Source organism: Crocodylus siamensis, chromosome 12, assembly GCF_052110815.1.
Source record: "Crocodylus siamensis isolate JL-2025a chromosome 12, ASM5211081v1, whole genome shotgun sequence".
In the NCBI taxonomy this organism is placed as follows: domain Eukaryota; kingdom Metazoa; phylum Chordata; order Crocodylia; family Crocodylidae; genus Crocodylus; species Crocodylus siamensis.
The window spans coordinates 4424208-4441175 of NC_143406.1; the positions used below are offsets into that span (position 1 = coordinate 4424208).

The window sequence follows — 16968 nt, forward strand, 5'->3', positions numbered from 1 at the left end:
GCCTTTCCCCGTGGCTACTGGCTTGTGATCAGGCCGGGGAAAGGAAGATGAAAAGCAGCTCGATGCGACCGTGTTGGGGGCCGCGTGTCTCCCGACACGCGGCCTGGCGAGCTGTCTGCCTCCCCGTCTGCAGCCCCTCCGACGGCCTCGGCGCTGTCAGTGCCGGGCCTGCGCCGGCTTTCTTCTCTGCATGTTGGAGGGACTTTTTGGGGCGGTTAATTTGTTTTCCTATGTGAAATACCATTAACGCGGAAACTACAATGCAGTCGCCATGGGGACCACAAGTATCTTATTAAGAGAAATTAGTTTGGCGGCAGTTGTCAGGCGTCTCTTAATAAACGATCCCCTTTGCCTCGGGTAAATACATATTACCCTGTATTATGTGCACAGCTCTGGCATGGGGGGCTGAGGGGAGTGGTCCCAGTGACGGGGAGGGGAGAGCACTCAGCGCCGCGCAGGATCAGCCCCCCTCCGAGACGAGGTGCGTTTTGCGGCTCCTTCCTCGGCGCCGTTTTATTCAGGTGCCAACAAACGAGGGAGATGAAAGCAAAGCAGACCAGAGCCCAGGTCTCCAAGCAAGGGAACAATCAGGACGGAGCGAAGCGGGGGGGCCAGGAAAGGAGGGGATGTCTCTGCCGTCCCCGATTTAATAGGGATGGCAATGGGCTGATCCTCAGTCGAGGGGACTTTTGTCTCCAGGCAGCATCGCAGCTCTGGCCCTCACCAGTCGGGCCTGGTCAGTGGATATTTGACCTCCCGGCGGTGTGGAAGCCCCCTTCGCAAAGCTTGACAGTCACTGACCCTGGGATTGTGAGCGGGCAGTGCGGCAGCGACGGGGCTGGAGGCTGATTCGCACCCGGAGACGCAGCTACTGCCCCCTCGCCCCTTCCTTTTTCCAGCTACGTTCTCAGGGCACTCCTCCGTGCACCGGCTCCCAGCAAGTATCTCCGCACCCAAGGCTGGCGGGGGCACGCGCGAAGAGCGGACAGAGCGTGGCCCTGGAGGATAGAGCTGGCAGCACCACAAGTACTGAAAGGTGGGAGCAACATCATGGGGCGGCAGGCCCATGGGGACTGTTGGCCTTTATGACTCGTTTTTCTGTAGGAAATGGGCGCTGCTCCCTGCTCTGAGCAGAGCTGTTGCAGGACACAAGTCCTGAGCTCTTGTGCAAGGATCGGTGCGTTGTGGCAGGACAAGTCACCGGGGTTTGACTCCATGGTTCCCAGTAGCAGGCGATGGCCCCGCAGAGCGTTGAGCAGTGCCTGCCAGGCAGTGCTGCTGGCTTCTCCTCTTGGCTTCCAGATGCTGAATTGCATCTAAGTGAGATATAAAGGAACAAAATACCCACCAGGAATGAGCTGTCTGTGTCAGGAGCTGCAACAGGGACACTGTACGCTTGCACTGCAATGCGTGATGGTGAATGGGAATGAGGGAGACTTGTGCCTGCAAACAGGAGGGGAGAGATCCAGGAGAGTCTCCCTCTTCAGCCATGGTCTGTGCCTACAGGCTTGTGTCATCCTGCAGAGAGAAGTCTGAGATAACCATCGAGGCAAACGCGAGTTTTCAGGCATGTCTGCAGCGATAAATCGTCCTACTGCAAAAGGCCTCGACTAAGACCGAGCCTGTGCGGTGCAAAGTTCGTTCAGGAGAGGTCAGCCCCAGACAGGTCTGGCTGCACCCCTCCACCCGCAGCCAGCCCCGGTGACTTCCCTGTGGATCCATGTAGGGGTGGGATCGTGCCTGGTTACCGCCGATGTCCAGATCACTGAGCCCTCGGTCTCCCATACAATCTCAGAGGAACAGAGCAAGGCCCAAGCTACCATAGTTTCCCTGCTGCTGGTCATGGGGTAAGAGTAGGCACTTGTCCAGATACCGTGGACCAGCCGATGTGTGGTGAAGCCCTCCTGATTCGACCATGTGATAAGTTCCTGAGATGGTCGTACTCTTGGCCTCCTAAAAGCAACATTTTCAAGGCGGTTGGCGTTAAGAATACAGGCAGGTGCTTAATAGTATTTCCCAGAACAGTGCAGGCTCTTTTGAAAATCCCACTAGGCGTCTCTGCATCTCCAGGCACCTAAAAATCCCATTCAAAATCTGCTCCCCTGTCCCTTTGTAAGAGGGCTTAGGCTCTTCCATCAGTTAGGTGCTTTGAAACTGTTCCTTACGCTCTCCCTTCCCGAAGGCTTTTCACACCGCAGTGAGCTCCTGCTGAAGGACCCTTCTGCCCCTATGCCCCATAATAGGGCTGGTCGGTGTTTGCCCTTGCTGTCTTGCTCTAATGAGGGTTTCCCCCTCCTCAACTCCCCTCTTTCTGGCTGCAGTGCAGCCCTAATCCTCGGTTTATCAGCTTACAGCCTTTCCCTCCAGGGAACTGTAAGCGAGTCAGCTTTGGGATGACCTCATTGCAAGGGGTGCACGCTATCCTTTCATTATTTATGCCCTTATTTACTTATTCATTTATTTATTAGGCACCAACTGCGTGTGTAATAAATATATAATGACTGGAGCGTGTCGGCGGGGTGGGTGCTGGGTTGCGAGGGAGGAAGCCCACAGTGAAACATGAGCCGCTTTGGTAATTAGCAGGCATGAGACACTCGGATGGCTACGCATGACTTGGAGCTTGTCACCGCAGCTTACAAATAGCCAGGAACAAATAATTGCTTTGACTATCCTTGTACGGGGCTTTTTTCCCCAAATCTAGTTAGGACTCAACCCAAAGGGCTGGATTTCTTTTACTGTTTAAGCTCAGCTGTTTAGTTGGGATAGTCAAAGAAGTCATCACAGTGGATGTATGCTCAGGGTATGTCCCCCCTGAGCAAGGCTAACTCCTATGATCCCTTCCCTGGTGTGCTGAAAGGGCACCTCTTAGTTACTGGACCTGTACCCTTAATGGTTTGGTCTAATAAGCCTGATCAGTAGCTTTGAGGGAGCAAATTTAACATTTGCCTTCCACAAATGTCTGAGCTCAGCATTGCTTCCAGCAAAGGACCGCGAGACACAAACACACACGCATGGTCCATACAATAGAATGAAAAAACATGAATGAAGTATGAACAAAAATGAATAGCCTCTCAATACAAGTGGGTTTTCCCATCATGTACTGGAGTGCTTGCTCCCAAATGCCGACGTCTCTCTAATAGCTTTAATCCTCCACCACGCTGCTTTTCCGCTTCCTTTCCCAGCCGGCATTGTTTAAAACGTGTCCTGGAGAGAACAGGGGTGGGGGCAGCTTCTCAGCTGATGTGAACGTGAGCAGCTCTCCCAACACCAGTAGAGGTCGGCTGCTTTACCCCCCAGTGAAGATGGGGCCCCGTTGTATTTTCTAGGGTACAGTGGGCACCTGCCAACTAACTCAACACTTACAGGTTCTTTTCACTTGGGTAATTACACTTAACAAACCTAGAAGCAATTAGCACACAGCCTGCCCCTGCTTTAGGAACTGGAAAATAAGGTTGTATAGGGGCTGACATTAAGTGATGCCATAAATGTTAGGGGAATTATGTGCCCGATATTTGCAGGGATGTCTCTGATTTGATGCATTTCGTCCTTCGCTAGGATCTAAAAGACACCCTAGGAAGCAATTGGAGCACGTACAATCTAGCAGCTTGGATGCCAACTGGAGGCAGATGAAGAGCACAGTGGGGTGGAGTCCCTCACCCCGAGGGTCCTGCTGCAGCAGTGGAAGGAAGAGAGCAAAGCTGGGTGGGCTGGGGCTGTGGGAGCCTTGCGATCTCTACAGGTAGAAAAATAAACCCGCTGCACTTTGGGAGCCTCTCCGCCCTTGAGCCTGCCGCGGCTGGCTGCTGGCCCCAGCCCGTGGAAGTAGAGCGAATTGCAGGTTTTCCAGCAGAAGGACTGGTGGGTGGAAATGACGGCTAGCGCCAAATCAACGTTTGCCACAGGTGAGTTGTGGTTCTTCGGGAAAATGCTGATTTGGGAAGAATCAACCTGAGACCTCTGGCTTCCTGGCACCTGCTTGACAAGCTGCCACGGACCTGGGGCCTCCATGCTCCAGCAAAGCCCATCCTGGGACTGCCTCCTTCATGAGGCTACTTCACAGTCAGGGTGGCTAGGGCCTGGAACCAGCTTCCAGGGGAAGTGGTGCAGGCTCCTAGCCTGGGGATTTTTAAAAGGAAGTTAGATGAGCACCTTGCCGGGGTCATCTGACCCCGGGGCTCTTTCCTGCTAAGGCAGGGGGTCGGACTAGATGATCTACCTAGGTCCCTTCCGACTCTAGCTACTATGAAACTATGAAACTATGAAACTATGAGGAGTTTGGGCACCTGAACCTGGCTCCTAAACTCCTTGGTTACTCAGCCAGTTTGTTTCCTCCAGTTTCCACCCCCTGGCTCCCAGGGCAACTCAGCCCCCAGGCAACCCAGCTCTTTGGGCTTTTCATTTCACTTTAGCCTGGAAACAATTTTCTAGGCTATTAAGAGCAGCTGCTGCTTTAATCAGTACGGAGTGAAGCCTCCGAGTTAATTTTCTTCTCCAGCATTTCAGAAGTGGATATTAAAAACAGCTGCTACTCTAGGTAGTATTGAATGAGACCTCAGACATCTCCACTGATTTTTTTTGTGTGCTCCAAGTATCAGACAGTTTCTTTTACAATAAGCAGGAGATGCTGTGAGCAGGGCTGTGGGATAAGAGGTTTCACTTAGAACGAAGTGGAGCAGCAGCTGCTTTCATTTAAAGAAAAATAAAACCAAACCCCTGGAGCCTGGATATCCAGGGACCCTGCCCACCGTAGGAGCGATAGTCCTCGTAGGGGCATTAGTCCTCGGGGCAGGCAGGCCAGGGGGCCTGGAAGGTCTAGGAATGTTTCCCAAATAAAGCATTTTGATTTTTTTTTTCAAATATAGATTTAAAATTTTTTCCTGCATAATGTTGCCATGTTTCCTTTCCTTTCTTATTAAAGTGATACAAAACCTCAGAATGTCAGAAGTTGCCCTCAAAAGGGAAATTCCAAATTCTAACCATCTCTCCTTGGCGTCTGCGTTTCCAGCTCATCCCTTCTCTTCTCTGCGTCCGAACGGACCTGTGCCCAGCGCTGTCTCCGTGGGGCATCCAGTGATCCGAGCCCTCTGAATATCTCCAGCGTCGGCAGACTCCAAGCAAGCAGCTGAGCTGGTCTGTGCGAGTGTTGAGGGCTGCGGAAGGTCTCTAATTCATTTCAGAGGCATGAATTAGGTTCTGTCATGACTTTAACCTGGTTGCATTGGTGCCAGTGAGAGGACCACGGGGTTGCTTTGCTTGTATGACCAGAGGAAGCCAAGGGCATGGTCGGCCCCGCAGCAGTGGTGTGCTCCTCAAGGACCTAGATTGACCCGGCGTCCTTCACAGCCGTGGACACAGCTGAATCAGGGACAGCGAGGGGTCAGGCGTTCACCCCAGAAGCTGCCCTGCTTCTTGCAGTGGTTCTGCTGCGAAGGGTGAGGTGCAAATCAGCACAGTCCAGGTGGAAATGGGGCTGGCACTCCAACACCTGCAAGCCTGGGAGAGCAGGGGAAGGAGTTATATCCATGCCAGGCTGGGAGGTATGTGAGGGGCCTGCAATTGGCAGGGAGGGGACTGAATCCCAAGGAATGCAATGCAGAGGCAGGAGATGCATTTTAACACCCTCTGCAGACAGATAAACATCGGTGCTGCATTTCCTTTGCATTAAGCACGCTGGGCCTGGCGAGCCGTGGCGGGTCCTCCTCTGTCCTAGTTACTGGTCTCATTATTCTTGGCAGAATATTTAATGCCAGAGATTTTCTGCAAAGGTTTCTCCCCTGGGTTTTACTGGGATGTGTCTGCAATAGCAATTACCACACTGCAGGCTTTTCATGCTTGCCCTGCGAACGATGCAGTGCGGAATATACAAAGGGAAATCAGAATCGTTAAGCCCTCCGCTGCCTGCCCTAAATCAAAGAGACAGAGTGCTAAACTGGATGCCCTACGCCGGAGCCCGGCTGCAGTCAGGGAGGGCTTGATCGGTGGGACGGGGGTGTCTCTCCTCCTTCGGCATCTCTGAGAGCAAAGGCAGTGCTGAGAACTGAAGCTGGGGTTCCTCAGGAGTGTCTCCTGGAGCAGACCGCAGGTGCCTTCCTTGACAAAGAGATGGTTGTCTGGCCAGCCAGCAAGAGCAACAGGATCTGCCTGTGCCCATCAGCCTCCGCAATGAACCCCCTTGCAGTGCGCTGCACGCACGTGATTCTGCCTCCTTGCAAACGGGAGTCCTCCTCCAAGAAAGAGTAGGTCAAAACCCCAGCGTGTTCATACACCGCAACCTCTGGGATGTGGGCTGTTCTGGGGATGCGCTGTCCCTCCAGCTTCAAGCGGGGAGGGCTCACAGGCCACAGGCGCCCTTCCACTGGGAAACCACGGGCACCAGCAGCACTGACTGGGCCCACTTAGACTAGCTGGGTGGCAGCATGGGGGGGATGTAGAAACCCTACAAAGTCTCTGAAACCAGTGAGGTGCACCTGGCTTGGCACATCACAGAGTCAAGGAGAATCCAGCCTGGCCTACAGGGAGCCTGTGCCCACTCCTGATGTGCATATCCACATCCAGTCCCGGGGCCACGTTGCTTTGCAGCAACAGCAGGATTTAGCAGGGGTGGGTCCCTCAGAAAGCCACGGTGCTGTGCTCAAGGTAGGGCGTGCTGAGCGGTAAAGTGTCCGTAACCCCGAGGAGACCCCAGACGAGAGGGAGCTGCCGGAAGGGGCCTTTGCTGACCCCGAAGGTGAAGGGGAGGGAGCTCATCCAGCTCCCACTGAAGTCAATGGGAAGACTTCTGTTGCCTTCCGGGTGCAGATACGGGCTGAGCTAGACAAGACCATCGGACACTGGTGCCAAAGGAGAATGGGAGATTCCCAGCGCAGCTTCTGGCATGCCAGGCAGCTCCCTGTAATGTCCAGGGAGACGTCCCTTCTAGCTCTCCTGGCCAGGCATTGGAAAACCGGGGCGTCTCGTCCAGCTTTTGCAGTAAGCGCTCTGTGCTAATACGTAGGAAGACTAGCCAGTGCCATGTGATGAGCCAGGCATGGTCAGAGGAGCTCGTTGTCATGTCCTTCACCATCTTGTCTCGATGCTTTGCTACAGGGGGCTCTCACAACTCTATCGCCAGCTCTGTCCCAATGGAGCTCAAAGTGGCAGGTGGTTATTAGCATGGGAAGGACCAAAGCCTGTAAGGACTGGCCTGGCCCGGCCCTTTGGAGTCACTTGCTGCTGGGTGAACCCCATCAAAGGTTCAGTTACAGTCCGAGACATACCAAGAAGTTTGGACACTCACAGTGTCTGAGTTCACCAAACCTCCCCAGCTTATGAGCTCCACCTCTGTCTCATTCCTCCACCATGTCTGGCTGCAATTCCAGTCCCAGTTCAGAAGACCAAGGGGCCCATGGAAATCCTGGGAGCTGGAGCTGGGAAGGGGTGCGTAGCACTGAATGCAGAAAAAATGAAAGGAAGGGCTGAAATATGGCCATCCAAACCTAGCCACCTGATCAGCAAACAGCTCCAAGAGGACGTGCCTATACCACGGTCCCTGGTGTGTCCACATGAGGACCCTCCTGAGCACTTCCAGCCCGCTTACTCCCATGTAATGCAGAGGGGAAGTTTGTCTTGAGACCTTTGCTCCAGAAGGATCCCAGATGTCCTTATGGTCATTAGAAGTCAACCAGGAGGGGACAAGCTTTGTGTGCTGGATTTCTAAGGTGAAGATAACAAATTTGATCTGATGAAGTTGGATGCTGGAAAGGAGAGGGCCTCACGAGCGGTTTCTCCATGCAGAGGAAAACTCGCGGGCGGCAACAGAGCTCGGCAGATTCTTCACTGGGAAGAACGCCCCTCAGGACTCGGTTGTACTCTTCCTTGAATGCAGTGGTATCGTTACGATTGTCTTTGTACGCCCAGAGGTCCCAGTCGGTATATCCCTCCTCCATGTGCAAGGTGCTGTCCAAACATGGAGTGAGAGACAGGCCGGTGCCAAAATAGCGAATCCACTGGGTAGTTTGGGCAAACTGTTTTCAGCTGCTTGGTCATTTGCAAAGTGCTTTACTTCAGAGAGTGGAATCTCCTCTATTGCCCAGTCTTGTTTCTGCCCTCTCCTCGGTGTTTTGAACTACAGGGGATGAAGGCAGCGGTAGCATTTTCTACTATGGACTTCTGAGACCGCTACTCATTTGCACAGAAATTCATCATGAGACATGGAGGATGCAGGGATGTGCAACCATCGTCCAGGGGTGGCTGCAGAACAGTAGATAAATAATAATGCAGCTCAACAGATTGTGCTGAGCTTGGCTTGGCATCGTCACTCCCCGCAGCCCTCACCCATCCCGGTTTTTCTTAGTCATCCCTCATCTCTGTGTTTTCTTGGTTCACAGAGGCAATGAGAGAAACCACTACTGAGCTCACGTACCCAAACCACACCCTGTTTAGCTCTCTAGTGAGTGATGCGTTAGAGAAAGTTGGAAATCGAGGCGAGCTCTGCCTTCACGAGCTGGATTTTGCAGTCGCACGACAGGAGGCTTGGATCGAGGGTGCCGTATCTGGAGTCTCAGCTGACGAATCCTGGTCCAGGCCCCACAGGCTAGACTGCCAGATGGGCTGCTGGCCTTTCATGTGCCCATTCAGGTCCAAAACAATGGCACGCTTTAGTAACACGGAGACAGGGAACCTGATACAAACAAGGCCGAGACATCTGAAGCGCAGCTTTTCTTTTCTAATTGGTCCCTTTGGGCAGGCTTTTGCAATCTCTTTGCCATCACTTCAGTGGCAGGGCCGGATCCACTGCTGCCTCACGGGGAATGGCACGCACCACTGTTTTCAGAGGATGAGTCTCCAAAGCTATGGCCCCAGACCCCCTAAAGCAAAATACCGCACATGCTTGTTTTACAGGCCTCCCTCCTCCCCCCCATGCCCTAATCTTTTCATAACTGCAGCTTTGTTCTCTGGGTTTTGATGGCCGAGGGGTGTGGTGTGGGTTGAGGTGTTGGGAAATAAGTCTTTGCAGCCCAAAGAGCTTCCCAGCAAACACAGGCTTGGCTGTAATGAGTCCTTACGCTGTAGATGCAGTTGAGCCAGCAACTCCATACATGTCAAGTCTGTGGACCGCGGCTGGGAGCCTTGTGAGACGAAGTGCTCGGTGTGGGCAGCATGGCCTGTCTCATGGTGGTGTGACGCTGTCGCTGCTGAGTCCTCCTGGAGGGATGGAGCGCAGAGGCAGCAAACTAAAGATGAAAATAAAGGTAATGCCAGTTTTCCTTTCCCACTAAAATGGCTTTGTTTTGCCTTGCTTTGGTCTAGATCCAGAGCCTACTGATCTGGCTGCTTTGGTTAGGATTTGTGATACAAGACTTAACTTGTTTAAATCTGATCCAGACAAAGGTCCACCCAAACCAGTGTGAATGGCTTTAGCAGCACAGGAGGATCTCTTACATAGATAAGGGAGTTTAAGACTGCTATTAATAGTAATACTAATAACAATGGTGATGAAAACAAATATTAATTACTAAAATTAACTAAGGGTACAAAAACAACCATAGCTATTACTGCTATGTTCACGATGTTTGGGACCCTTGCTCATGGATCATGACCCTATTGCACAAAGCGTTGCACAAATGTGGGACCAATGTGATGTTGCTCTTGAGAGAGGACAGCCAAGCTGGTGTGGAGCCCCGTGCAAAGAGACGGAGAGAGAGATGCCAGTGTGCAAACAGGGGAAAGAAGCAGAGATGGAGGAAGGGAGAGGAAGAAAGAAGACAGGAAGATGAGGCTGAAATGGGAGTTTTGCTGTCAACTGAAGCCAGGTCAGGATTTCAGCAGAGGGAAAAAAAATGGCAGGAGGACAGAGGATGAGAACCAGAAAGATACCAGCAGAGAGGAGAAGAGCTGTCCTTTTCCCCAGTTTCCCTGTCCAGGCCCACCTTTCCCTGTGCTCAGCTCCGCTCCATCGACCTTGTCCTGCACCGGTGGCTCTGGATTGCTTGCTGGGGCTGCTGCGTGGGCATTGAGTCACAGTTATAATTAAGCTGCCTCCAGATCCTGGGGAAGGAGGAAAAAACCCCAAACCCACTCATTATTCTGTTAGCAGTTTCTACTCTGCCTCCTTCCACCGCCTTGGGGCCAATAAGGATGCCATTAGCAGTGGTAAAACATGTCTATCAACAGAGCTCAGCGGCTGGTGAGCAGGGAGGGGGCGGCAAGTTAGGTTTTATATCTGTTATCTGAGACTATTACACATCTACTGCTTTACTGATGCTGCAGGGCCCTGGGGAAAAGGCCTCTTGGACTGCAGATTACAACTGTCAGGACAAGGCACCAGACTTAGGGTCTCCCTCCCTGAGAGCACACCCGGATGCCCCAAAACAGGGGCAGCTTTTGGGCTCTGTTCAGACCCCCAGGGTTTAAAGAAGGCTCATAGAGACCCAGTGGATTGGGACCCAGCGAGTGTCAAACCAGGCGAGGTCTGATAGCTTCTTCCCATGGGCTCCTCTTATGAATAATGTCTCCCCATCAATGCTGCCACAGCAACACGATCGAAAATGAAGGGATGTTTGTCCTCATCCATATTATCTGTCAAATCGTCCCCAAAAGGGACTACTTATGGCCTGTTTAGGTCCTTGGGAACGTTCAGGGTTGTGTTAGCTGCAATTATAGGTGGCGAATGCAATGGCATCTGAAACGAGTGCAACGCTGTCTGCTCGGAGGGAGCCTCAAACCTGCCCCGTGTCCTGGGCATCGCCCTCAGCTCGGAAGTGACCTTCCTGAAAGCAGGGTGGTTCTCAAGAAGAGCAGAGCCCAACTGCTTTCACCACTGGAATGCAGCCCGCTGGAGGTGGAGGGGAGCTGCCAACAGTAATGGGGAGAGAGGAGATTTGGGTTAGAAAACAAGATGCCACCAGATTCTTCACGTCGGCACAGAGCAGACCTTGGCTCAGATTCAGTTGGAGCTGCTGGGTATTAGTACAATCAAATAAGTTATCTTGGGCAGAAGGTGGGAGAGAAAGGATGAGAACAGGAGAGGTCCATGCCTATACTGCTAAGCCACCTGCTTCGCTAAGCCGGAGCCTGGCTGTTAGCACAGGTGCCCCGAGATAAATTCATATCCTGCTGGGGGAATTCATGGCTCCTTCAAAGTCAATGAGTTCTGATGTGGACTGGAAGAGAGAGCAAGACTTCCTCCTGTCAAGCGGGCAGTGGGGAGAAGTGCCATTGGGGTGGTCAGGGACTGACTGGGACACATTCAGTGCCGGCTCCCTCCGTATTTCACGACTTCTACTTGATGTCCCCCTTTTTACGCATCCCAGCGTTGCACTGCCACTTCCAGTGGCACCCGTGCACCTCCTGCTGAGGTGGCTGTATTAACACTTTTGTTGATCCCCATGTCTTTTTGTGAGTCTCCACCTGCCAAAAAGGCATCTCCCATCCCGCAGATGCAGTCTGCAGCCTTTGTTCTCAGAGGTCTTGCCTTGCCCTTGGCTGTGTTAAAACTTTCAAGAGCAAATTGGATGCTTATTCAAGAGCAAATTGGATGCTTATTCAAGAGCAAATTGGATGCTTATCTTGCTGGGATCCTATGGCCCCAGCTGACTTCCTGCCCTTTGGGCAGGGGGCTGGACTCGGTGATCTTTTGAGGTCCCTTCCAGCCCTAATGTCTATGAAATCTATGAAATCATGGTTTTGACCATTTATCCAAGGCAATGAAAAGTAGAGTATTCAGAATGGAGCAGGACAATGATAGAGTTTCAGAGGGGGGAAAAACCCCAAGAAAATATGCCATAGACCCTCAGTGACAGTTCATGACAAACCCTGACTGGAACGTACATAGGTGGGACCTTAGGAGGTCTTTTGTCTCCTCTTTATTTGCCCTTTTTTCTGGTTATAGCATTCCTGTTTCCAATGCAGCTTCAGGAATTTGCACTGAGCTGAAGCTAGTCTCACAGTATCCCTCCCCGGGAGGTTTCACTGTTTTCAGTTTTCTGTAGGAACCGACTCTGCTCTTTCATGTTGTAATAATGGAGATCTCTCTCTCTGTCTCTCTCTATTACAAAATTACAATAATATAGCATGATAACTTTACAACATTACAATTATAAGATTAATACTATAATTACAAGTAACTCTTAATTATAATTAAAGGTTGAAAATGCAGCATTAATAGAACGTTAAGCTGAGCTGGTAGCACCTCGCACTGAGGTTTCCTGACACTTCCCATTCTAAGATGCAGTTTTCAGTTGCTAATAATTTTGTCAAGCTTGAATCCTTTCAGTAGAGATTTTTTCATGCTGGGATCTGCCTGAAGCAGAAATTAGAAATGTTGGGGGCACGCGTGGCCTTTGTGTCAGCCATGGGTCTCTTGCCACAAAAGCTAAGCCAGCAGGGAGGAGTCGATAGGGGCAAGGAGCCTGGTGAAACGAGGACTGGGGTCGGGGGCAGAGATAAATTGGAGTGGGACTGGTTGGGCAAAAAGGGTGGTACTGGGAGCTCAGGGTTACAAGGAGCTACGGGGGAACCCATGAGGGCAAAATAAGATGTGGGCATTTGTATGTGTGCATGGGTGGGCATTTATGTATATGTGCATGGGTGGGCATTTATGTATATGTGCATGGGTGGGCATTTATGTATATGTGCATAGGTGGGCATTTATGTATATGCATGGGTGGGCATTTGTGTGGGTGCATGGGTGGGTGATCACCCTGTCTGCTTACTTGTTCTGGAGGCCTCAGTTCTATCCTGTGGCTCTAGAAGCTTTTTAAAATGTACATAATGAAGTTGTCTTTTTCTTCTCGTTCCGCAGTGAAATCACCCCTACATCATAATTAAGTCTCGGCCTCAGAGGGGCAGCTCACTTCACCTTGCTCCACTCTCCTTCTGTCAGCTGGGTGGGGTTTTTTTGGTGCTGACGTCCTGGAAGAGATGGAGGGAAGGAGAGAAAGCAAAAGCCAGAGGGGGAGGGAGGGAGAAGTCGGGAGCACACTCAGAGACCTCAGCTCCCCAGGGAAGACAGTGGAGATGCTGCTGGCCCCAGAGGGAAGCTGGGGGAGGGCTCCTCCGGCAGGAGATTGCATTGTGAGGCCATGAGTGAAGCCAGTGATGCTCCCCTGGGTGAGGGGAGGCTCTCCCAAATCCTCCATTTCCCCCCTCTTCTTTCTGTCTGTGGGCATGTCTCTCTCATCCTGAACCAGAAGGATAACCAGAATTAGCACTAATTAATAGCGCCTAACATTTATATTACTCTGTCAAAAGGATGCCAGCACAGCTTTGCCTATTTTTACCAGCTCGTTACGTAATGTATGCATAGGGAACAGGTCACCCAGCCCTGAAATGCCGCCAGGCTCCTACCCGGGTGCCCGTTTAACGGCACACAACAGCGCTGCGTCCTGGTTTGGGGCAGGAAGACTATTCCACCTCCAGCTGCAGTGACGGAAGGAAGCCAAAGCGATTTGTCCCCCCCAAATGTTATAAAATGAAAAGGTCTTTATGGAGGCTGAAGTCTGCGCTGGGTGACGGGTATGCTGGCTACAGCAGCTTGTTTGGCTTTTCATCCGCTGCACACTGCTAAGCTGCTCTTCCGCAGAGCTCCTGCACTGAACGGGAGCGGGACGTGTGGGGTCGTGGCTGACCGTGGACGGGTGGTTTTAGGTCAGATCGGGCCCCAGGAGTTCAGCGTGGTCCGTCCCAGCAGGTTGGGAGGTTTGAGCGTGTTCTGTCAATGATCCCACCTGGTCATGCTTCCTTTGGGGCCGAAGTGCTGCCAGACAAGCCCAGAGCACTCTCTGAGCCGATCAGAAGCAAGGCGCCCAGAAATCTTGTGAGCAAATTTGTTGTTTCCAGCCCCGGTTTTGAAAGTCCGAAGAGCTGGGGATATTTTAGATACACTGGCAGAGACTCCGACCTCCTGAGCGCTTCTCTGGATGGAGCCCAAAGTCCTGGCGGGTTCCTTCAGCCCCATTTTCGGCTCCGTGCACCCACCACTCCCATCCCTATAAGTGGCAGGGAAGCATCCCCAGCAAATGTGCCGAGCCTGCACGAGTTTAACCTTCCACCTGTTCCCATAGCTACCGCCCCACAGAAATCTGGGGAAATAAAGCACGTGGCTTGTACGACTTAACACTTCAAAATAACCGGAGCTGAGTCACGGCGCCGTGTGCAGAACTGGTTCTGATCCAGGGCTGGATTTAGAACGAGCTGCTGCCTCTGACTCAGCCTGGCGAGCCCTGTCATCTGGAGGGGTTGTGTTTTTCCCCCACAAAGCTCCATGTTTCCCATTTCTGCTCTAAACTCGCACAAATAAAAACAAATACACCCAGCCTCCCGGAGTGACTCAGCCCCATGTGGATGTGAGCCGTGTGGAAAGCTGGACCTGCTTGCTGCACCTGCTCGGGAAAGCGATCTGATCTGGGGCCTCGTGTCCCTCGGGTCTTTGCAGCACCGGCCCTTCTGCTGGTGTGAACGAGCGCTGGGGAAGCCAGTTTTGCTCCACGGACTTGCAGAAGCGGAGGGATCACCCAGGGCAGGATGCTCCCCAGGTCGCTAGTTCTTCACGAAGCCTGCAGCTTGGCATCTCACCCATATTCCCTAGCTTTGAACCTCCCAGGCCTGATAAGGCACCTAGGGAGTCCCAAAGTCACCGTGTGTCAAACCAAACTCCCCAGGTGGAGCCGTGTTTGTAGGTTATGGAGCCTTGCACATCTTGTTCCCGGGCAATGCAAACACCAGCTGCTACAGATAAAATCAAATTTGTTCTTTTGTTCCAGCCGTGAAACTCTGCTTCGTTTCACTGGAAACTCCCGGCTCCCCCAGCTTGAAAGGGGTATGCCGCTGCCTATGAAAAATCCTTGCAGAATTGGACCGATGCCTCTTTTAGCCCTGGAGGCCGTGTGGTGCAGACATGGGTTGATGTTGCCTTGCTCTGTGCAGACCTCGGGGGATAAGGACAAGTACGAAAATAGCTCTGGCCAGAGATCTTGCCCTCGGCCCCTTACCCAAGAGAAGTCCCATCTGGTGCTCAGGTGAAGACAGCCAAGCCAGTCTGTAATTGTTTTGAACTGAGCCAAGGTTTTGTCATTTCTATTTTGCTTCTTCCTGGTCATTCTTAACTTCTTCGAACAAAAGCTGTGAGGAGGAGGAGACAGGTTCGCACAAGCTGACTCAGACAGGGAGTCCTGTCCCTTTGGGACTTGCTCTACCAGCGTCCCGAAGGTAGACATGGCACATCAGCTAATCCTTCTCATCATATGCTGAGTAGAAGCACTACAGCTGCAGCTGTCAGATTATTTGTTGAGCGAATGCAGCACATTTTCCTCTTGGAAAAGCACAGCAAATGAACCTCAGGGTATTCTGAGTTTCAGTTTGGTTTGGATGAGAATCCCAGGACGCGGGTATGCTTCTCCAAGGCTTCTCCAAATGGATTATGTTTGTCCTTAAAACTGAGCTGGAGCTCTCCAGGGGACAGAGTTGATCCGGGGCATTTGATTCCAGCTGCTTTGTGGTTATCTTGCGAGAAGCTTCTTGTATGGCTTTCGTGCCCCGGTCCAAGCTAAGGAGTGCATGGGGTCATGCTCATCCCTTCCTCCCCACGTTTACCTATTTTATTTCCCCTCCGTATTGCAGGGGTCTCAACTCAGAGTCTGGATGTTCTCCTACTCTGACCCATCCCTTCAAAACCAAACTGAGACTATGGACCAGTACAGAAAACGATGCACGCAGTGATAAAGCCTGAGCTTCAAATATTTAGAAATCTGGGCTTTGATGTACCCGAGCAGACTGATGATCAAATTTGCCCAGCATCTGTCTTTAATGATGACCTGAAAGCAGGACGTCCCTACTTCAGCTTATTTTAATGCTCCGCTTTTGAAAGCAGATGGTTTCTGGGAAAAGTCTTTCAAGAAAAACACGTTTTATATTTCTTTCTAACACTGGTCTCAGAAAATACTTACACTTTTCTGACTAGCTTTACTTAATTGCTGTTTCTCTCCTGCTTTTAGCCTTCATGGCATTTGAAACATGAAGTGCTAATTAAGCCTCACTGAAGCTGAAGGGACATAGGTAAGCAATTACTAACCAGATCTTAAAGTCCGCGAAAATGAGAGAGACAGGTTGATTTGCCCATGGTCATATATGAGTGCTGGTAGTAGAATATTTTATTCAGAATATAAATTAGATTATTTTGCTACTAGTGGCACTCTTCATACATTAAATCTGGTATGAGTTTTCCAGCAGTCTGGGTATACCGCTTGTGGGTCTGAAGGGTATAACAAGCAATAAGATGAAGTCTTCTGCAAGATGAAGACTTCTAACTATACAACGGTTTTAACATGGTTTGGTGCCATCCAAGACCATGTCATAACTGCGTAGTGCCGCCATGCAAAAAAACATGCACTTGAGACAGGGCATTTCAGACGGTGTCTACTGAGCCTTTCAGGTCGTGCATCGCTTCAGTGCAGACTCCTGGAGTGGAAATTGGTACACAAGGGAGAGACCCTAAGCAGGCTGTCAGTCCAGAGCGAGGGAAAGCAAAGCATCCCTTCTGTAGTGACTCATGCAGCAAGGAAGAGAGTTTGCTTTGGCTCCAGCCCGAACCTTTATTCCTTCGCTAGAAGAGCACAGTCCTGAGATTTCAATTACCGAACACATTGCCATTCCTTGCACGTTTGCAAAACAAGAATAAGCAGGAGAAGAAGGGGGTATAATCATCTCACACTCTCCATGAAAAGCTTTCTTGGAGGGCTGATTTGTTTGTTACATGGATATGTTTGATTTAAAATAAATTATGTTTTGAGAGGTTTGAGTGATGTTCCCCCCCCCCACTTCCTCCTTCCCATCACGTAGAGAGTTTCCTCGTTTATTCTTTGCTCCCACCAGCTGCTGCCTGGAGGTCCCCAGCAAACACTGCAGAGCAGCTGGATGGATCTCTGAGATTAATAACCTGCACTTCATAACTTGTTTTCAAGGGAGGCTGTGACCTCAGCGGCTAATTAACAT

The 16968-nt window shown here is 51.4% G+C and overlaps 1 long non-coding RNA gene across 1 annotated transcript; it reads left to right on the top strand.

Moving 5' to 3' along the window:
* Nucleotides 1-272: 272 nt before the first annotated feature.
* Nucleotides 273-16758, top strand: LOC149854490 (uncharacterized). The gene is made up of 4 exons (XR_016438748.1): nt 273-1036; nt 3556-3902; nt 5006-9230; nt 12782-16758. It is a non-coding gene; the product is annotated as an uncharacterized LOC149854490 (long non-coding RNA).
* The last annotated feature ends 210 nt before the right edge of the window (nt 16759-16968 follow it).